The sequence below is a fragment of the Calliphora vicina genome, chromosome 1 (assembly GCF_958450345.1).
Source record: "Calliphora vicina chromosome 1, idCalVici1.1, whole genome shotgun sequence".
NCBI lineage: Eukaryota > Metazoa > Arthropoda > Insecta > Diptera > Calliphoridae > Calliphora > Calliphora vicina.
In genome coordinates this window covers 41,352,210-41,375,829 of record NC_088780.1, presented here as the reverse complement: position 1 = coordinate 41,375,829, position 23,620 = coordinate 41,352,210, and the positions used below count along the sequence as shown (strand labels likewise).

The 23,620-nt window shown below is 27.2% G+C and overlaps 1 protein-coding gene across 1 annotated transcript in view; it reads right to left on the bottom strand.

Annotated features, from left to right (window-relative positions):
- Nucleotides 1-23,620, bottom strand: part of dpr11 (defective proboscis extension response 11) — a 172,194-nt gene that overhangs the window by 100,405 nt on the left and 48,169 nt on the right. The window lies entirely within an intron of this gene.

Sequence of the window (23,620 nt, the reverse complement as noted above, 5' to 3'; positions counted from 1 at the left end):
ACAGACAAACCGACAGACAGACAGACGGAAATGGCTTAATCGACTCCGCTATCTATAAGGATCCAGAATATATATACTTTATAGGGTCGGAAATGAAAAATGTAGAAACTACAAACGGAATGACAAACTTATATATACCCTTCTCACGAAAGTGAAAGGTATAATAAGTAGTGCTTTAAATTCCGAAAAGAAAAATTTACATTTTCATAATAATTATCTGATATCAGTAATGTATCTCAATTTATGAAAAATTTAGGAAAACACAAAATTTCAGAAATGCAGATTAACTTCGATTTTTGTTGCTAAAATTTAATCCGATTTTTTGCCAGGAGCTGGCAAAAAAAGAAGCTTATTGACTTCAAAAGAAGGCCAAAAAAAGATAAACCGCTTTAAAAAAAAAAGAATTTATTTACTATTTTTAAATAAAAAATTAGAAAATACGTTCATAATATTCATAAAAATAAATAAAATTAAAACGGTACACATCAGCAGGAAACAAAAAATAAAATTATTCATTAATCACAAAACTCAAATTTTGTTTCTTTTTTTAATTTAATTATTTTAGTGTTTCGAAATAACTACATAAAATATACATTAATATATTTTCAGTCTTTTAAAGATACATGTATAATTCTAAAACCGGTATAATAGTTTTATCATAATCGGAAGAATCAGAACTGGAATTTGCGAAATTATATATAAAATACAATAAATATTACTTATGTAATTTTTTAATGATAATTTAATGTTCAATAACGCATTAAACATTTTTTAACTTTACAATTTTCATTGTACTAAAAGGTCTTTCCTCTGCATTACTTAAAGGAAGTACTAAAAAGTTAAATACTAGACTAACCATGTCAGAAAATTGACATTGTTGGTTCTATATTTGTCCATTTGTAGTTTAAAATATTCTGCCCTAGAGCCTTAATCTTCGTAATTTCATTAGCAGTTTAATTTTTCACTATCAATATGACATAATATATTTTTTTGGTTTTATTATTTTAAGTGTATTATCAACAGATAAAAAATCGATTTTGCGAAGACTTTTCATATGGTAATCTTTGTCGCAATTGCTTAATAAGTTTAATTTGCCGTATTATTTTTTCATAGTCTTTACTAATTACACGGTTCTTTATTTTATCTCTCATTTTTCAAACATTTTTGAAAAATATGACAAAAAAATGCTTTTTATTGAATTTTGCATAGATACAAACTTTTCAAATCTAAATAAAATTTTTATTTATGAATATTTTTTAATAAAATTTCACAGTTATGTAGATTTTTCTATTTAAAATTGAAAAATAAAAACAAATTTTGAAATTTGTTGTCAAGTATCCCGCAATTCCCAAAAAAATCTTGAAAAATCCCAAAAATCGGATTTTTTAGTTTTTTGGCTATAATATCCATACCAGGGGCGGGGTTATCGGAACCTTTTACAAAATAATTAAGAACTTATTGGGGCATCTAAAATAGGTTACTATATTTTGATATCAAGTATGCGATTTGAGAATTTTTGCCCTAAAGTTGAATTTTACATAAAAAATAGGCATTTTTTGAATGGACCTGATCCCGTAGGTATCAAAAATTATAAATGTTTTTTTCATTTAAAATCTTTGCCGTAAAGTTGGCTTTTCAAAAAGTACAAATTCATCCTCTTAGAAATATTTTAGATAACTTAAAAAGAATAAAAGTACTTTTTTCCCAAAAAAATTGCGAAAAATCGACTTTTTTAATTTTTTTAAATTCAAATACATGTAATTTTGGACTCAGCCATGATTTTTAAACACTTCTTTCTTTATTTGATATATCGGGGAATAAAATCGGGGAATATTTGGAACCGCGGTCACCAAAAAACTGGAGTAGGGTGGGTAAAAATTTTGAAATAAACCTTGTGCCCAAAGTGCAGGTCGCAATTTTGAAGATATTTCTATAAAATTTGGTACATATAATTTTTCGGCCCAAGGACGAAGCCTATTGAAACTGGCTGAAATCGGTCCATTATTTCACCTAGCCCCCATATAAATGTCCTCCCGAAATTGGACTTAATCGGTCATAAATGTTTAATTTATACATGTATCTACACAAAATTCGCTCCAAAAAAGTTTTATATATACAAAATTCATGTCATCAAATTGTGTTACGATTAGTCCATAATTAGTCATAGCTCCCATATAGACCCGCTTCTGAAAATCACTTTAACGTGCATAAATCTCTTAAAAATGTTGGTATACACACAAAATTCAACATAAATTACTAAAGCCCACTTCCGAAAATCACTCACGAATATTAATTTTTGATGTTTTTGAAAAGAAAAATGTTTTGCTCATTTACTTAGTGTAGTGTATTATATGGTCGGGCTTGACCGACCATAGTTTCTTACTTGTTTGCTATTATCAACTTGTTTATTGAAACGGAAAATATATTTTCTATTTATTTTTTTTAGTTTTGGTATATATATATTTACAGAATATATATGGTTTTACGATATGAGAAAAATCTGTCACGTACGATATTAAATTTTATTTAATCATCCATAGATTATTTTTTATATAAATATGACGGATTATAAAAGAAATTAAAAGCAAATTTTTCCAAATTTTCGCATATTTCTACATGTACCACAAAATTACTTCCGTCTTTTGTCACGTACGATATGTCCTTATTTCGCTCGATATTGCGGACAACAATGTACTTATTTTTTTTTTAAATATAGTACCCTCTGAATGGAACATAAATACCAAATTATTTTTCAGATACTCTTATTTTTGTAAAATCTATTCCATTCTGTATACATACAAGAGTCACGTACGATGATATGGAATTTCCCATATGTAAATCAAAATTCTGCCTGCAAATTAATTATTTGTGCAATAAGAAAAATCTTTTTCATTATAAAATTAGATTTCTATAAATAAATATTTTTAAATGCCACATTTTAATACTTAACCTATGGGTGGTAATAAATACAACTGCAAAAACAAATGTTTACACATGTGTAAAAATAGAAATACCTACCTATGAGGAGCCGCAGCACAAAAGGTACTTTTTCGATTTTTTTTACAAATTTATTTTTTTGTATTTTTATAATAATTGGGTTGAAATCTCCTAGAAAAAATCAATTTCACAAAATTTTTAAATTTTCAAAAAAGTATCTTTTGTTCTGCGCCTCCTCATATTTCATAACCTTGAGTAGTATATGTAATTAAGACAACAATTTTAATTTTGTAGAAGTCATCATCACACACAACCGTTTTTCCAAGCAATAAAATGGCAGTCATATAAGTTTGAAAGCAATCAAAAATTTAACGTTTTAAAATTCTTAATGTCTTTAGAATTTAAAATAAACATAAAATTTTATAGCAAGCAAGTTCACGGTTATATCGCCAGTTGTTTATTGTTTTGAAAGGATTTTTTAAATCGCCTTCATGCAGAGAGTTAGATTTGAAAGTAACGATATATGTAGTCGTTTATATAAATAGTAGGTTCATTAAAAATGTATACAAAACCGTTTAATACCAGGTTATAATACATTTACTTCAATTAATATTTATTTTGTAACATTTACATGTATCTGGTTTTGGCTGGGTTACATGTACATTTATTATGTAACACAGATATAGACACATACCCAACTACATAATATAAACACTTGTAGTAATGTATTACGGTTGCCCTAATTTGGTACATTTTGAATGAAAAGCTAATGCTGAACATTTTAGCACAACCGTATAAAGCTAAGAAGTTTATTTGAAGTTTAAAACTTTGGAACAAAATATCAACATTTTAAACAAATTTAAAAATTAAATATTGAAAAAAATCCAATTTTAAAAGGGTTTTTTGTATTCTATTTACCCATGTTTAAATATAAAATATAAACATTTTCTGACATCGATAACCCATTATAAATTGATAATCACCCTTATCGTGGTTGGCGTAACCGTCATACGCCTACGACTGTTTCGTAATAGATTAAAGGTAAAATGCAAACTGTTTCTTTAATCAAGTACGAAACTGTCGTTGGTGTATGATGTTTACGCCAACCAAGATAAGGGTGATTATCAATTTATAATGGGTTATCGATGTCAGAAAATTGTTTTTTTTTCGATTTTAATAAATGCTAAATGAGTACTAATATTGCAAATTTTAGTGGTCGTTCCTCTAATGGGGTCCGATTTGAAATTTGAGAATTTCGATGAAATTTTGTTTTTGTGTAAACAAATTTTAAAATAAATTCTTAAAAATATAATTGGGGTATTCACACGGTCTACTATTTTGGTCTTATTATCATAATGTCTTAAAATAATACTTTTTTATTTAAAACACAGCAACAACTATTATAATATATTAGACCATTATGACAATATGACTAATAGCAGACCACGTGAATACCCCAAATATTTAATATCAGATTATTTATTTGGGTTATTTAATTACGATTTTTTAATTTAAAATTTCTAGGACATTAGACCGCTACAATAAAAGCTATTAAAAACCATTTCTATTGAACTATTACTACTTATATAAAAAAATAATATAATTTTTTACTTGTACTTCACCAATCTGATATTCAAAAGTGAATTGTACATTTTTTCTCATATCAATTAAGCCATCAACAATGTTAAACTTCGAAATTGACAACAAATAAAAACCATTTGTTTCAATGCCAAGGAGCATTTTAATTATTTGTCAGAAAAAAATATTCCATGTAAAAAAAATTCAAGCAGTAATTTTGCTTTCAATATTTAATTCTTGTTTTTTTGACCCAAAACTAAAAATTTCAAATAAAATGTGCAACCTCTAAACGTTATCCGAATTTGCTCAAATTTTCAGAATTTGGCTTTTGGATGACAGACAACAACTTGTCAGCATTGAAAATTCAAAAACTACAAAGTGAGAGCCACCTTAATATGTATGTAGTAGAATACGTGAGTATAAGAGTGTTAAATTTCATGCGTGTTAGAATTTAATTACAATTCAATGTAATATGTATATCCTTAAAATATAGGTAAGTATGCATTGCCACATCTATACTTGTACTCATATACTTATACATACAGTAAAATTACATTAAAACTACTTACTAGCTATAAGTAAGCAAGGTTGGGTTACAGTTGGCGGTTCACACAAGACACGAATGCACTATACAAGTCTCAGAATTTATAATATTCATACCATGTATACCTGTTGTATATTTTTGAAACAATACGAGACCTTCAGTCAAGTATTGGATAAACACATGTATATCTTTGATTGTCTGTTCTCACAGTGACTTCGGTTCCCTCTCCTAACAGTAACTGGCTGTTCCCATTGCATAATATTCCTGCAAAAATTTTGAGAATTTTTGTAATGGCAACAAGATACCACATACATTATTTTGTAATGAGTGGTGGTTACCCAGCACATTATTTTATTTACTAGAATAGGTACTTATTTTTGTACGGGTTGATAATGAACTTTTGCATTTAACACAGCTATCTAGTGTGTTTGATTGATAAACGAGACGTTAGTGGTTCGCCACCAGTCAAAGCCATTTGTTGTTTTGTTCATATTGTACTAATTTATATGTTAATGTTAAAACCATTGTTAACTTACGATAATATAACTCGTACATGGATCAGTGAGTTAGCAGCTAGACAGTCAAACACAATTTACACAATTGAGAGAATTTTTTGAAATCGCGAACATAAATAACTAGTTATTCAGTCAAATAATAAGTAGTTTTCAGTTTGCTCCAATATTACCTGCTGGCTTACTAAGTAAGTAAAGTTTTAGCTGGGATATTATTTAGAATGAAGACATTAACAATTCAATATTGTATTATACTGAAACAGATTCCGATAAACCAGAATCCGGTCACGCCCGACCATATGATACCCTACACCAATCTAATTATGAACCAATCGTCATAAAATTAAGCTGTATATATGAAACCTATTTGTGTTCAATTTTATTTGAATGCCAGCATTTTTAAGAAATATATACTGTTACGTTTTAACCTTTTTAAATCGCTGGTTTATTTCTTTTAAATAAACCGGATACTTTTGATTGCAAATAAAAGCCGTTTAGTAGTTTAAAAATTGTAACAACTCTTTATTTATTCAAAATGTACAACAACCACAGAATTAAATAGCCACTCAATGTTTTTTATACACATTTATAAAATCTCAGAAATACAGACACAATTTATAATGTACACGAATTTACTTGAAAAACACAACACACTTTAAGGCACTAAGTTGATGTTTATTCGAAAAGCGTCTCTGATAAACTCACTCACGACTGCAACCTCTGCCACTATTTATAACACTGCCATCTGCATTCTAGATTGCTCTTTAACTGTCAAAAATCGAATATTCTAGATCTTACTAATACATACGCCATCTGTGGTGTACCTTCTACAATGTTCTTTAACTGAATATTCGAATACAGCGTTGCCAACTTACGATCAACTGAAAGCTTTTATTTAATAATGCCCACAGATATGTTACAGTTTGCTATTACAGCACTGTTATTTGAAAGCATTATGCTACTTTTAAATCAGCCCTTAAAATAGTTATATTTGAATTCAAGTACAATTTCGTAACAATACTCATTCAAATGGTTTTCGGATGTGGGCATGACTTTTGAATATTACAGTAGCCCACTAAAGTCTACGTACAGGAAAAAAAATTGTGTTACTTTAGTTTAAAGCAGTTTTTTTTAGTACACGTGTAATAATACACGTGTCTTATGTCGATTTCAGCAAAAAAAAAGCAAATAACGCCCAAAAGTTCACCGTTATTAAATTTATTGATTCTAAGTAAAATAACGAACAAATTATTGTCGTTGAGCGGAATTATAAGTTTCATAATATTTTAAACTTAATAGGCCAACAAACAAAAAAAAAATAATGGACCTAATCTAACCAGATAGACTACATCCTTTGGGGCAATTTGAAATTGCGACCTGTAGTTTGATTACAAAAGGTCATACTGAACAGATTGGTATACTTTAAAATCGGTGTTGTGGCAATATTTTTGTATGTTACAAACATCAGCACAACTCTGAATTCATAGCTACATAATCCATTTTAGTAACAACAAAATTCTTAAATAAATAGTTTTACTATGGGCGCACAAAAATGAGTTCTATTTTTTGCCTCGTTCAGCATACCATGTTTATTGCTAATATATTGGAAACTACTGATCGCTAAAATCTATAATTTTCACTATACATAGTGCTACAGATATGCTATCGAAAAATGAAAATTGGAACAAAATGTTCGGATTTCTTTATTTTGTTTTCACTTCAAAGATGTACGATTGTCGCGTTCGGAACCATGATTACTGCTAATATATTGGAAACTACTAATCGATAACTCATATATTTTTCACTAAAAATAGTGCTACAAATATGTTATCGAATAATAAAAATACGAACAAAATGTTTGGACTTCTTTATTTTGTTTTCACTTCAAAGATATACGATTGTCGCGTTCAGGACCGTGCAAATGCCCATATATATTTAGTTATTTATGTATGTAATTTTTCGGCGTTATTAAAAAACAATGAAAATTTATGATAATATAGAGCCAAAAAAGCATTATGCTTTTATTGAGTTCGTAATAAAGAAGTATTACTGTAACTCTGTACATCCACAAGTACATGTTGGGAGTAACTAATTTTATGTGTATATGTGGGTGTTTCTCATAATATTAACCTCCGCTACTTACATATAAACGGTTTCTATTAACACCAACCTTATTACCACTACTGACACCACCTCCACCACCAACATCATAGTTTAACTAATGTTTCCCAAAAATATTTACGAGTTTTCATGATTATTGTTGTTGGAAAATATTTTGGAAAAAGCTTTTCTACGAATATAGGTTTAAATATGTGTGTATATATGCGTTTGTATAATATGTTAACTCTGCCATCAATGCAGCAGTTCATTCTCACAGAAAATTGTATGTGAAATTAAAACACTTCATATATGGAATATTCATACCATGTATACATTCCTTGTATGGAATAGTGGTTTTTCATTATCTAAAATAGCTATTATTTTACTCTATTAAATATAAAACTTGTTGATTCATTGTGCATACTCCTACAATGCTAAATTGTAGTAGCCATTGTGTTACCAGCAGTTTTATGCTAATGGTCTAATAGTTGTGGTCAGAAAAATAGTTTGGGCTAATAGCAGATAAAGTTTCAATGGGTAAAGAATATATCTATAATTAAATCATGGAGGTATATAAGGTCGTTTAAACTATTTGATAATTTGTCAGAAGATGAAAAATATATTATAAAACTTGAAAATTAAATATTTTCATACCTATCACTGTGAAAAAATTCGAGTCAGAATGTATCAAAATCAGGTACCGTAACGGTTAAAAGTTATGTCAAAAAATGTATTATATAACAGTTATTTTGTAACATTACAGATAAAAATTCATCTAAAACAGTTATTTTCAACATAAAAATAAAAGTTCGGATGAAACTGTTTAAAAAAGGAGTTTTAATTAGCCGTCACAAAAAAAAACTCATTTGAGGAGTTTTATTTTTCCCGTCTAAAATAAAAATCATTTGAAGAGTTTTATTTTTCCCGTCTAAAATAAAAAATCATTTGAGGAGTTTTATTTTTCCCGCCAGAAATCAGATCAGTAAAATTTGTAAAGCACATTGCATTGAATAAATCGTCATTAAAATAATAACAAGTCGGATTTTAATTTGTTAATGTTTGATTACTATTATTAAATTGTTGTTTTTTTTTTATTAAACAAATAAATTTCTGCACACATTATATCCGATAGACTCTATAAAGAAAGATACTGAAAAAAGGAGAAAGTAAAACAAATGAGTTTTATTTTCTAGCGGGAAAAATAAAACTCTTCAAATGACTTTTATTCTAGGCGGGAAAATAAAACTCCTCAAATGAGTTTTTTTGTGACGGCTAATAAAAACTCTCTTTTTAACAGTTTCAACTAAACTTTTATTTTTATGTTGAAAATAACTGTTTTAGACGGATTTTTATCTTTAATGTTAAAAAAACTGTTATATAATAAATGAGTTTTATTTTAGACGCGAAAAATAAAGCTGATCAAATGAGTTTTATTTTAGACGGGAAAATAAAACTCCTTAAGTGATTTTTTTATGACGACGAACTTTTATTTTTACGTAAAAAAATAACTGTGGATTTCAGAGCACTTCAAAACGAATCTATTGGTATATGAGAGTATAGGCCTCCGTTGACTTTAACATGGAAAGTTTTTGTGTTTAAATTTTCTGGATAACCGTTATTTACGATTTCTGGTCAAAATTGATAAGTGAAATTTGGATAAAATGGAATAAGGACATACAAAGAAATGATTTTTTATATAATTATTATAGATCATTTTATATTAAACTAGGATTGTTTCAATATAAGAGTCTTGAGTATAATTTGTTAAAGTTTTAATGACATCCTGAATTATAGTTTTAAATTATTTAAGGACAAATTATAAAAAAAAAATCGGATTCTTATCACTAATACAAAATCTGTTTAGTTATTAGGGTAGTCTATTATTCGTGTTTTATTTTAATCGATTAAAAATTTTTTAAATTTTTATATTATTAGTGCGTTTGCTTAACTTTTTAATTCCCTGCATTATTGGAACGAATAACGAGTGCAACATATTATTCGAATAATTTAATCAAATATATTTAAAACAAGAAAATGTTTAATAATTTGATTTTTGACAATAAATAAAAATACATTTATATATAGTTAAACAAAATTGCTATTGTAAAGAGTGCTCTTTATGCCCTTATTCGCATTCATGCTTCAATCGTTAAATAGTGCATTATTTTCGTTTTTTTTTCCTATTTTCATTATTTTTTAGCTGCTATTGTTCTATACTTAATTAATGAAAAACGAAGTCCTTCTAAAATAGTATAAATACAAAATTTTAAAATTTTCATGAATTTAGGGTTGAATAATAAATAGTTTTCTAAATTTGTGCATATTTTCAACATAAATAGAATATTTATAGCAAAAACTGTTTGCAAAATAGCGCAAGCACAATTCAAGGGAAAATGTTCTTTATAATTTTGTATAAAATTTAAAAACTTACCAAAACAATGTGAGTATTGACCTTAAGGTTATTTATGCCATAGCTAAAATTGTTTTTCACCTCTACTGAAAATTTTAACAATAGTTGATCAAGTGCGATATATAACTAACAATTAAAATTTTGTCAGTATTCAACCGGTTACTATAATCAGAGTTTCGAATTACCGATAGCGAGTAAAACTGATCGTAATTTTTTTATTCGGTATTATCGTATTCGATAAATAGCAAGAAATATAGTAAATTTTATTATAATTTCGATATAGAAATATTTTTTCGATACGATAGCTCATTCGATAAAGAATGCGATCCTGAGCAGATTTGTATACTTTAAGGGGAGGTTGGGCAATATAATACTGGAATTTTCAATGAAAGTTTAGTTTTAGTGATTTTTTGTAAAATTGCTGTTAATGTTTTTATGTGTGAAATTGGCGTCTATTTTCTTTTCAATAAGCGATTTCGTTTTTAGATTGTTAATAAAATATGAAATTCTTGGATTAAAAAATTTAATTTTGCTGAAAACAGCGATTTTTTTCAAATAAGCGTTTTCATTGAATATTTGTAATTCTAGAATTTTCAATGAAATTTCTAATTTTCACCAATTTTTTTTTGTGCAATTTTTCCATTTTTGAATTTTTACATACATATGTATATACAAATTCTATGAACGTAGTTGTCTACTGTTTCACTAACCTTGTATTGGTTACAAAAAAGATTTCATTGCGTCAACAAATTAGTACTTAAGCAAAAATAGTATTTAATCATGGTCAAAAAACAACAACAAACCATTAAGTGCATGATTACATAAGTCCCTTGATAAAATGAGAAGTGCATAGTAAGCATTGTAAACATGCAATAAGTAAAGCTAGCATTTTTATTTTAGTAGGCTTATTTTAACAGTGAATATTTTAAAGTAAAATAAAGCCGCATATAAAGTGTTATATATTTTGATAGATATCCCACTCGCATCCCACTAAGGGACTAAAAATATCTTAAAGGAATGGACCTAGGCTTTCTTTTGAGCAAAAAAAAAAATTAAAAAAGGGCCCATATTGGAAAAAAATTTAGATTTTGCAAAAAAAAATTAAAAAATTGTATGTCTTGCGTTACAAAATATTTATTTTGATAGATATCCTACTCGCATCCCACTAAGGGACTAAAAATATCTTAAAGGAATGGACCTAAGCTTTCTTTTGACTACAAAAAAAATTTTAAAAAAAGGGCCCATTTGGAAAAAAAATCGTATTTGCAAAAAAAAAGTCAAAAATTGTAAGTCTTGAGTTAAAAAATATTTATTTTGATAGATATCCCACTCGCATCCCACTAAGCGACCAAAAGGGTCTTCAAGGATAATATCTAAGCTTTTGTTTGACCTAAAAAAAAAGATTAAAAAAGGGTCTATTTTGAAAAAAAAAAGTCAACAAAGTTTTTGATTTTGCAAAAAAAGTCAAAAATTTTATGTTTTGAGTTACAAAATATTTATTTTGATAGATATCCCACTCGCATCCCACTAAGCGACCAAGTAGGTGTTCAAGGAAAATATCTAAACTTTATTTTAAGAAAAAAAAAAAAATAAAAAAAAATAGCGTATTTTAAAAAAAAGTCAAAAAAGTTTTTGATTTCGGAAAAAAAATATTAAAAATTTTTTATTTTTTTTTTTAAATATTTTTTTTCGAAAGATCGAAGAAATAGCTATCTATACTATTTGGAACACATTTTGCTAAGAACAATAGGTAATAAGTTACATGGATAAGAAAAAACCCCTGTTTGACCAAATTGTCAAAATTTTACCCCCTATAACTCAGAGAGTTCTCGACCGATGTTGTTGAAAAATTGTGTCTGAGTTACTATCCAATAGAGCTAACCTTGGTGCAAATTTCATCCCGATCGGAAGACATCGATTTCAAAAGTTGGTTCACTTGACATGAAATCCCCCATATATCAATGGATAGATAATTACATGTAGTTTTTAGAAATATCACAAGTTTTTTAATATTTTTAGTTTTATAAAAAGTTGGTTTATTTTGAAATTTTATTATCATATTTTTGGTTTAAAAATTAAGTTAAAATAAAGCTAAATAAATAATTATATATCAGTAGATAGGTGCTTATGTCTAGTTTTTAGAGGTCCAAATGGTTTAATTTATTTTGCTATATAGTAGTCTAACAATGTTGCACAGTGGATTAAAAACGATTTTTTGGAAATAATTTGGTATATCGGGATCATTTGTACATATTGCAGTGTTGCCAGGGAAAGTTCTAAATTACAGAGAATATATTTAATAATATTTATAAAAAGAATGCATTTGATCATAATGTTTTGTTAATAACAATCTTGTTCTGATTATAGATTAAAACAGAAAATTTATGAACACAATTCTACGTTTTTATTTTCCGACTACCATCAGTTATTGCTTGATAGAACATACAAGATTAATTGCAGTGCATCTTATTAGGGTAACTTTGTTCATTAAATAACACGCACAAAGATATTGACATAAGTTCATACCTACATACATATTTTTATATTCCCAAGCACCCTCTTCACAAGCCTTATGTACGCAATTCAACTTCAATAAAATTATGATAAGTATAACAATTATCCAGTAATGAAAGAATTATTAATTAAACCAATACAAGTTTGAGTGCCATAAGATATACTTCTAATTAAGACAAGATTCACTATTAATTGAAATTCAAATTGTAAATTATCATTACAATACGCTTAAAGTTTAATTTAAAAGTCGTTTAAATATAAGAAATTTTTCTCTCGAACAAAATATAATATAAGAATGCCTAAGAAAAACGTTGAACGAAAACCATGACAACTACTAATTAAATAATTTGTATGCATAAAGTTCAACGAAAAATGAATGCTTTTGTTTAAACTAAATGAATTGACAATCAGCACTAATGTAGTAAATATTTCTCCTTGTTTTTCGGCGTGGCTAAAATCAATGAGCCAGTGAATAATAATTGGAATTTACATAGAAATTTATTCAAGAAGACACTGCTGCGCATTACCCCTTCTGTAGTCAGTTAAATGTCAAAATTGTACAAAATGGTTTTGGAATTTAGCATTAATTAATGGCAAAACAAAGAATACTTCTATTGTTTGCTTGTCTTTGGAAAACATTGCCCGAGTTGTCTTAGTAGAAATTCGAAATGAATTTATGTTTTTTTATGGTTGACTGAGCGAAATTATTTAAATATTCAGAAATTGGAAAGTATATAAATTTTGCATACATTAAAGAGTACTTATATTTTAGAAAGTTCAATGAGTTAATTAAATACATACAAGTTAATGAAATTACTTTATAATATTTATAAGTTCCTAATAATAGTCATTAGGAATTTATAAATATTTAATAATTTCATTTCATTTAAATTCATTTATTTCATTTAAAATGTATGATTTAGAAAGTGGCATTGTACAGTCGGGGAGTATTGAAATATTTTTGAAGTATATTTGCCATTTTATAAAGTCATTTTCAATAATGTACTTTCACTGCATAATCTTGATGATGACTTGCAATTAATCAATAACTTACTTATAAATGTCCACTACATACCACATACATTGCTTGGAAGTAATCTTATAATGACTAATTTATTTTCTGTTTTCTAGTCATTTGATTCGGTTTTTAATAATAACGACTTCTGTAAGACATAACTATTAATATGTCATATGTATATTAACGTAATAACATATTTATAAGTAGTAATTACTTGACTCCAATGCAAAAACTATGCATTTTAACTCATTACCTGGTAATGAAAGTTTAAGATGGGTTCATATTCTCCAACATTTGTAAACAGTTTGTTAAAAAGGATTAATATTTCTCAACGGTCACTGATATTTCGGGTTTAACCGAAACCGAAACCGCGGTTTTTCAAGGCCTAAAACCAAATCCGACAATTATTCTTCGGTTTTTACTTTTAATCTATTTTCAGCAGAAAAATTCAAAATTAAGAAATGACAAACAAAATCTCATAACTAAATACGTGTTTTCGTTGTTTTTCCTGTTTCTTTTTATACGCATTCTGACATAATGCCAAAATAATAAAAGTCATAATGGATAGAATCCGTTCTCAGAATTATACGGCAACTGGTAGCAAATTAAAAATATAAGGTGAATTTTAGCTCTAATCAATCGTTTCTTGGTCTTTTATAAATATGTAGTTCAAAAGTCAAAAAGAGCGATTGATCTAGAAGAGCTATATTGTTCATTTTTGAACTATGAACTAAAATAAGCTGTAATTGAAATGAACTATTAAACATAAGTAGGGTTTTTAATTTCCCGACCTTTTCTGATTCCCGGGAAACGGGAAATTTTTGTTCTACATTCCCGGGTACCCGGCTATTCCCAAAATATAGAATGATACGGTAAATTAGGAATATTATAGAGAAATTTCGTACAAAATCTTAGTGTTGAGCTTTATTCACTAAAATCTTAATCCGTAATTAAAAAATGTCAGCCTTTCATTCCATAAATCTATTTCCAATATTTAATTTTTAAAAATTCATTCATAAGCCTTTGTTTAAACTAAATTAATTTTGTAGTTAATTAATAAGAGAATTTATTCAAAGTTGGAATGATTAAATTATTGTTCATAGACAACAACTAGATAGGTAACTGAGAGCCAAAAACCTAAGTCTGTTGTCAAAAACCTAATTCATGAGAATATATTGCATGTATTTTGTTATTGTATCACCCGTATGTGTGAAAAGAGAGTAATTTTTCAATATATATTACTCTCTCCTTCCTTTCTATGTGTTTATTCTATGTTATTGTTAATTCAAATTGAGTTAACATTTTTTTCTTGATTCAGTTTTGTTTTAATCATTTACAAAATTAATTGAAAAAAATAATTAAACCTTTTTGCAATAGATTTGAATTGAAGAAAACTTTAACGATTTAATACTTTTTTGAAGCTATTTTGTTATGGATTTTAAGAAGAAATTTCAAGAAATTAGAATGATTCAATAAGAAATAAATTCTATAAAAAATTAAATCTGTTTTTAAATTTTCATGCGAAAACCCCCATATAAATAGTGTTAATAAGCGGTCTATTATTGCCGACATATAAGCAAAAAACGGTAAAAACACATTTCACGGTTTTTTGGTGAAAAAATAGAGTTCTAACTTGTTTTCTTTGTATTTTCGCCAATTTTTAATTCCCGGGATTCCCGACTAAAAATTCCGGGAATCGGGTAGTGAAAAATTGCTAAAATTCCCGGGATAAAAACCCTAAGCACAAGTCTAATTACACTGTACAACACCAAAAAAATTACAATGTCCGACCAATAAATTTTGATAGAGGAGACAAAAAAAAAGACACGTGTATCGGCGTTTTGAAATTTTACATCTGAATTTTATTTGAGAGTGGGGTTGCTAATCTGCATAAGAAACCATGTGATCCTTTCATTTTAGGTATAAAATGTGTTGAGAAAATTTAAATAAAATATTACGGAGAACATTTTTGTAGAATATGTTAACCCTCCAAATCCTCAAGGCATGGGTCTTTAAAACAGGGAGTTAAGGGGTTAAGATGTTCCGCAAAAATCCCTTAAAACAGCAAAACGGAAAATACAACTAGAAAGTCACAACAAAAGAGAGCTTAGGTTTAATTTCGTATTTATAAAAATTTTATTTTAAAGTACCACAAAATTTAGCATGAAAAAAAATAGTTAAAATTTAACTAAAAATCGCTAATATGTATATCTATTATTTTACCATTGATAGCAAATTTGGATAGGAAGTATCAATGTAAAAATAGTTGGTGAGTATAAAAATCAAATAATTATTTATGAATATCTAAAATTCCAAAGTTTACATTTTCAAAAAATTAAGAAAATTATTTTCAATTTTAATAAATGCTAAATGAAGACAAAAACTTCAAAATGTAATGATTCTACCTATTTTGGGATATCATGGGTACCTATATAAAATTCAGGATTTCGAGTAAAATTTATTAGTTTGCCCTTTCAAGGTCTAAAACATTGTTAACCAAACTCTCACAACAATAGATTTGCTTTGCACTGAACCAAATTTCTTATGAAGATATCCTTCACTGGCAACACATGTAAAATAACTCATGTTCGTTTTTTATTTTCGGTTTCACATATATAAGAAACTCACACATTGACGGTCAATGGTCTAAAACCTTCGGTTTTTAATTTTAATCTATTTTCAGTAGCAAAATTCAAAATTTAGAAATGAAAAACCAATTTTTTCATTCAATTTCTCTAAAAACAAATCGATGTAAAAATATCTAAAGATTTCTTTAAATTTTTAAATTGCATTAAAATAATTACTTCAGATGATGTAGAACGCTACCTTTCGCAGGTTAGGCAAGGAAACCTGTTAATAAAGAATGACACAAACCCATTATAAATATTGATCATACGAGTATTTCCTGACAATTAAACTTCAAATGAATGTTTATTTATTTAAAAAAAAATATGATAAATGTTTGTAACAAAGACTTAGTAATTTTCAAATATCCGAGTTTCTTTTTAAGATTCTAGCTCGGTTACGATCATATGTGTTTAATTTTCTGCTTATACATTCAATATTATAGAAATGTCAAAAAATACCATTCGAAAAATGAAAAAATACTAATAGTTTTTGTTACCTCAATGTCTTATAGATGTCTTAATGACTTTCTTTACTCAAAAGTACATAATTTAACATAATAAAAAATCTAATTTTCCACACTTGAACCCCCGTCAAATTTGAAATCAAAGTACATAATTTCCTATTCTATGTTCAATATTACAGAAAATTCAAAAAGTACCATTTGAAGAAAAATATACTCCTTAGTTTGGTTTAGTTCTCCTTTTTTGGTATCATAATACCATTGAGCCCCCTATTCTAGATTTTTTTCTTTACTGAGAGGCATATTAGCCAACTTTAATAAATATAAGCAAACTAATTTAATATATTAAAAAAAAAGAAAAAGTACCAATTTTCTTTTATCCTCTTAAACACCAGTCAACTCTGAATTTTAAATTTGTATAGCATATCCTATATTATCAACTGATTTTGTTAATATAACACTTAATATTTAATAAATTATCACAAAACCGAAAAAAAACGGTTTTCAATTTTTTAAAACCGAAACCGCGGATTTGAAATTCTTTGGTTTTTTTGGAAACTCTAGTCTAAACTGTCCAAGACTGACCTCTGCTCTAAAAATATAAAATCGATGAAACTCATTTGTTTATATAAATACTTGGACATCCTTAATTACAATTATGTTCAACTTGAATTCCAGAAAAAAAGCTTATTGGGAATTTCCTATAAATAATTACTTTATTTACAAAAGAAAATACATTTATTTCTTTATTTTTCCTTATAAGCAAAAACTTGCACTCACATTTAAAGCTGTTATTAAAATATATTTGTGCGTTGCTGTGTATGAATGTATGTCATTGATAATAAATAAAATTCTCCATTTTCAAAAATTGTTTATAAATGAAAACAAAGTTGATTTAATTGACCATGAATTCAAGTAAATGTCTCTGTCACAAATTAAGTGGAGGAAAAATCTCAGAAAACAGAAATAAATATAGAAGAAGACAAAAATATTCCATTTATTGCTCTGTTGCTTGGAAAATTATTCACTGGCACTTGAAATTACATTTGCGAAAAGATGAAAATTTATGATTTTTTTTTAAAGATATCTTTAGTTTTGTCCGAATACTGAGCTATGTAGGCGTTCAAAGAAAAATTATAATTGCATGAATTGTTTTTTATTCATTAAAAATTTATAAATAATATATTGGACAATACTGTGTAATATTAAGTAGTATTAATTTGTAAAAAAATTGTAATATTCATTTAATTATCCACATTTATTTAAGAAACAAAATTTTATGAAAAGATTTAATTATTTTTCATTAAGTGATTTTTGGCATGTGTATGAGTGTTAAATGAAAATGGTGTGCAAAGATTTTTAAGGACCTTTTTAATTTTAATGGAAAATTAATATTTGGTTACTTTGTACTTAAGAAAACAAGTCTAAGTATTTCGAAGTTTTGCTTCGAAATACTTAGACTTTGTACCTTTGTGTAATTATTATGATTACTAAAGGGTAATGTTTTCATATAAAAATATTGGCTATATAACAAAATTAAACATATATTTTGTGGGTATTTAAAATTTCTTTTTTATGCTTTGTTACATAAAATATTTTCAAAATATTCTCTAAATACATAATCGATTAGGTGACGTCAGTTTTTCTAACCAAAATTGCTTTATTCAACCTACAGAAGAAAATATTAATTACATGCTATTAAATTCAAATGTAAGTTAATAAGGGTTCAAGATATGAAAAACTAGTTATTATCAATATCTTTTAAATCATAAAAATTTAATTTTTACTTATTCTTATAACCGTTAACAAAAAGCCAACATTTATGACCACAATTAATAAAACAAGGTTTCTTTTATATGATTAAATGTAATAAATATATTGTAGTCGACTTAAATGTTCGCTATGTCAGCTACTTACTTATTGCATGGCAATATATAGCAAAATTTAATTGTTACAAATCTAGTAAAAGGCCCTTAGTTACTTTCTGTCTCCCCTACAAAGCCCATACAAACCAGAAGTATTCAAATAAAAGTGTGAGCTTGTGAATAATTTAATGTTTGTCATAAAAATTATGAAAAATATATAAGTAATAATGTTTATCAAAGAAACGTGAAAATTTTATATGTTTTTATATTGTCATCATTAATAATAACAGTAGCCACCAGTAACAGAATAACACTCACGCTCCTTTTTTTGGGTTCGTTTATTTTGTATATTTGGTGTAAATAATATTTAACACATTTTTTCAAGTGTCCGACATAATGGTCATAAACAATTTTTATTTAATTCTCGTTCTCCCCTTCAAAATAATGACGATGTGAATGTGTGTTATGGAGGAAAAAAATTTGGTAATAAATTATTGAAATAGAGAGGAATATAAAAAAGGGACACATTGGGAAAGGCATATGAATGTTTCATAAGCTGCAATTTATTACATTTATGTATATTTTATATACATTAGGATGACCCTAAAATAATTTGTCGCTACTTTCATTTATCATTGAAGTTTTATTTCTTTTAATAACACAAGTTTACAAAGAAATAGTGTTTGCTAATTCGCTATAAGTTGTCATTTGTTACTGTATTAGGATGGGTATTCATTCGACTAATGATCGTTCGATTAATCGAATAATTCGAATAACGAATAATTCGAGCAATTTTATGTAGAATAATCGAATAAATGTTCATATATACTTAAATTTATTAAATTGCTTAAAATTTGTCATAATTCCAAATTTAAATAAGTAATAATGACTCACAAAAATCGTATTGTTTCTGAAATTCGACAAATAACTAAAGACAAAGGGACTTTCGATCACTGTAGATGAGTGTTCCGATAGCTCCTTCTATAAATATATAAATATTACTGCAAGAAGTTACAATTATAAAAACAAATCTTTCAAAATGTTTAACTAAGGACTTGATACAATGAAAATATGTAAAAGGTACGGAATAAAATATTTGTTATTTAGCTGGCGAAATATTAGAAGAATCGCAATTAATAATCAAAATTTTAACTTAAAGTGGAGTTGAATGTGATGGAGAATGTGATTGTGATATTGAGGATGACACTTATAATGAAAGAATGATAAATACAAATATTGCAAACTAACGTTTTGTTAGTGGAGTTCGTCTTATACATGATTTTGAACATCGCTGAAGATCTTTGCCTAACATGGTAATAAACTTTTTGCATATTTGTAAATGCGTCAGTCATGCACTGCCTGACTTCAAATTAGCCACGTTCACTGACAATAATATCAAACTTTGGACAGATTCTCTGTATTGTATAATTCCCCAAGACCACTTTATTAAGCAAAGATTCGGCAACATTGATAAAGCTTGATGTATTATACAATTTGTTATAAATAATTTAGAAATAGTGAATAATTAATTTACTAAAGAATTATTTACTCAATTTAAAACCCGAATTAATGAACGACATTAAAAAGTTCTTAATACGTTTATATTGTATTTGAATTCAGGATCATGTCCAACTAGCTCAAATTTTTTTAAAGCATAGCTCCAAAACGGAAACTAAAGGGTTTGCTAGTCAATTGTTTTGTAGATTGTTCGGGAGTTAATCTGATCAGAATATTTCTGATGAAAATTTAATGATGGACTTTGTTTTCGAATGTTTTTTAACATTATCATATACTTGAATTGTTAACTTTAAGTTATTTTTTGTTTTTCTTTAACAATAAAATATTAAAAAACCGACATCAAACTTCATTCTTTAATTTTTTAAAAAAATTTTAATTATTCCAATAATTTGATTAATTTGAAACATGTGATCGAATTTTTCGAACAAGTTAAAATCGCTTATTCGAATTATTCTTTTTATTCGAACAAGAGAAAAATCGAATAATTCGATTACCCTAGTATTAGGCCAATTCTTATCTATATAACCCCAAAACCAACTTGACAGTGAATTTCTCATTGTTAAAATTTGAGAATGTGAATGGAATTTGACAAACATAAATAAACATAAACATAATATGTTTTGAGTTTGAATATCATGGACCCACCAGGGGCGCAGCCAGGGGAACCTAAAGTAAGACACCACGGGTATATTAAATTTTTAAAACTATTTTATTTATTCGTTTGGGTTCCGATTTCCCAAAAATTTCCCTTTATATCTTATAACTTATATAAGATGGTCTCAATATTTCCTGACTTTCTCCATTTTTATTTTATTAGACAAGTATCCCAGTAGAGCAAGAGAAGCGTTTCGCTATGTCCGCTGTTCTTCATTTAGTATTGAAAAACGTACAATGATGATATGCTCAGGCTGCAACAACGCTTTGTGTTATAAGTGTTTTGGACCATTCCCCAAATTAAATCCCTAACTACATTTCTAAAATGCAAATAAATGTGTACTTTCATCTAAATTTAGGCCCTAATTTTGTAAATCACGTCACAAAGTGATATTTATATGGAAAGCAAAAACAAAATTTCAAAAATTTTAAAAATTTGTTTTTGTTTTATATACAAATTCTTAACAGAACAAACGCTCCAAAATTCAAGCGTTGGTTTGCCTTTCATAATTTGAAAATTTTGTATATAAAACAAAAACAAATTTTTAAAATTTTTGAAATTTTGTTTTTGCTTTCCATATAAATATCACTTTGGTGGCGTGATTTACAAAATTAGGGCCTTAATAATATTATGATGTGCTATTAATTTTTTAATTTCGAATTAGCCATGTCCCGCGAAAAATGATAATTGGGATTATAGGACCCCGGATAGAAGAACGATTTCAGGATTTCCGAGTATGCAGAACATAATAGTTTTTCCACAATGCAAAAATGTCTACCATATATATTTTGGCTCTCAAAATAAAACTCCGTCCCGAAAGGGTTAAACTTAACAGTTAAAAAATTAATATTTTCATTTAAAAATGCATTCATGATGCATTTTAGATAAATTTATAACAAAATTTTTAATAAAAATAGAATAATAAACCAATACTACACAGAGAAAACATATTCGTAGTAGCAACCGAATTTGTTGCTAATCGAATGATTCGGTTGCACACATAGAATTTTTCAGTTCTATCAACAGAAAGTCAGCTGACAAAGAAGAATTTCGCTTGAAGCAACCAAACTTTTGTTACGCCTTCTAAAATTTGGTAGCCACAACTGTAAAATTCGGTCACTAAGGTAGAATCATTCGATTGGAAACAAATTCGGTTGCTATCACGAATCTGTTTTCTCTGTGTAGAACTCGATTTATTTTGAATCTATTTTGTACCATTTTAACCATGTAAGTATCCAGTATTTAAGCGGGAAGTCCTTGTATCCCTTATAGACACAAATTGTCACTAATATCTGATAACTGGCTTACCTAACAGAAGTAATATATTGGAAGTAATCTATATGAGATGTATTTTTAACTAACTTTGAGGTAAATTAGCAGAAGTGCATGTTAAAATAACTAGATAATTAACTAATCAAGTAATCAGTTAGCGTTGACTACTATATACCAGCCATTAGAAAGTCTCATTGTAATCAAAAAGGATGAATTGACCCCCTGCTTAGTACATAGGTACAAGTATTAAAATAACTAGTCGCGTAACTACTTCTGTAACTAGTTGACACACTAAGCGATAGATAAAATTACTATTTCACCCAGCAGTTCTTTACGATTGTCCCGAACTAGTAATTTTACCTATCACACCCATTCACACCCCTTTTTCGGTTAACCGAAAACCCGATTTTTTTTAAAAGTCGGTTTTTTATAAACCCTATCCGAGATACGCCAAAAACTTATGTATTTCCTTAAAGTTAGTCAAACCATAAAAACGATTTCCGTGATGTATAAATTGTACCAATAAAGTAATTTTGTAGAAAATGAATTCTATATTATTTATTTAAAAAAAAACGCTTTATTTATCGTCTAGTAAAACTCCTGGTGCACATGATATTCCTATTTTGTCGCATGATAAATTTTGTGACCTAAAGCATAATGTATAAAATTGCTGGTTATATTATATGTATGTATTTAAATTGTCATTATTATTAATAATAAAATAATAAATTAAACAATAATTGATAAATGACTTTAACATTCATTCATTACCATTTAAATCTAACGTCTTCAGTCACAAGTCAAAGGTGTTTTTATTATTAATGATATTTTACATTTCACTCTCTTTTTTTGCTTTTGTTCTGTCTCTGTGTGAAATATGATTTTATTTATTTTCTGTTAAAGTCATCACGTGATATTAAAAAGTTTTCGCACTACTGAAAAAACACCTCTCTTATACTACTCTTCCGTTTCGTTGAGTGGGAAAATGAGAAATGAAATTTATGAATTTCAAACAATTAAATAAAAATTAATGGTTTGTTATTAAAAAATAATTATGACAAATGCAAACAGACAAACAAACCAACCAGCCAACCGACAATATAAACAACAGCACGCAAAAATTGTGTAAACAGCCACCATTCAATGTTATATCCTTTACAAAAGGAAAACAACATGGAGAACAAAAAAAAAACCAAAAGAAAATAACAATAATAATAACAAAAATAAACAATAAATGTTAAATATAAAATACATACAAAAATATATATAAATATATGTATATTAGGGTCGCCCTTATTTTCCACTGTTTAGATTTTTGATACTACCAAGGTCTCCATCATCTGAGAACCAAATACTGAAAATTTAAGCAAAAACGGATGAAGTTCAGATGTTGCACTTTTTATTAGAAGTTTCGATATTCGAATCAACATAGCAATATTTAAAAAAAAAAATTAAAAACTAAATTTAATTCAAAATAGTTTTTGTATTTAATTATTCCAGAAATTTTGAAATATAAAATATACAAATTGATGGGTGAAATCCTAAATTTTACATTTAATTTCAAAAATGCAAAATTTAAGAAAAATTTATTTTTAAAATAAATTTCAAA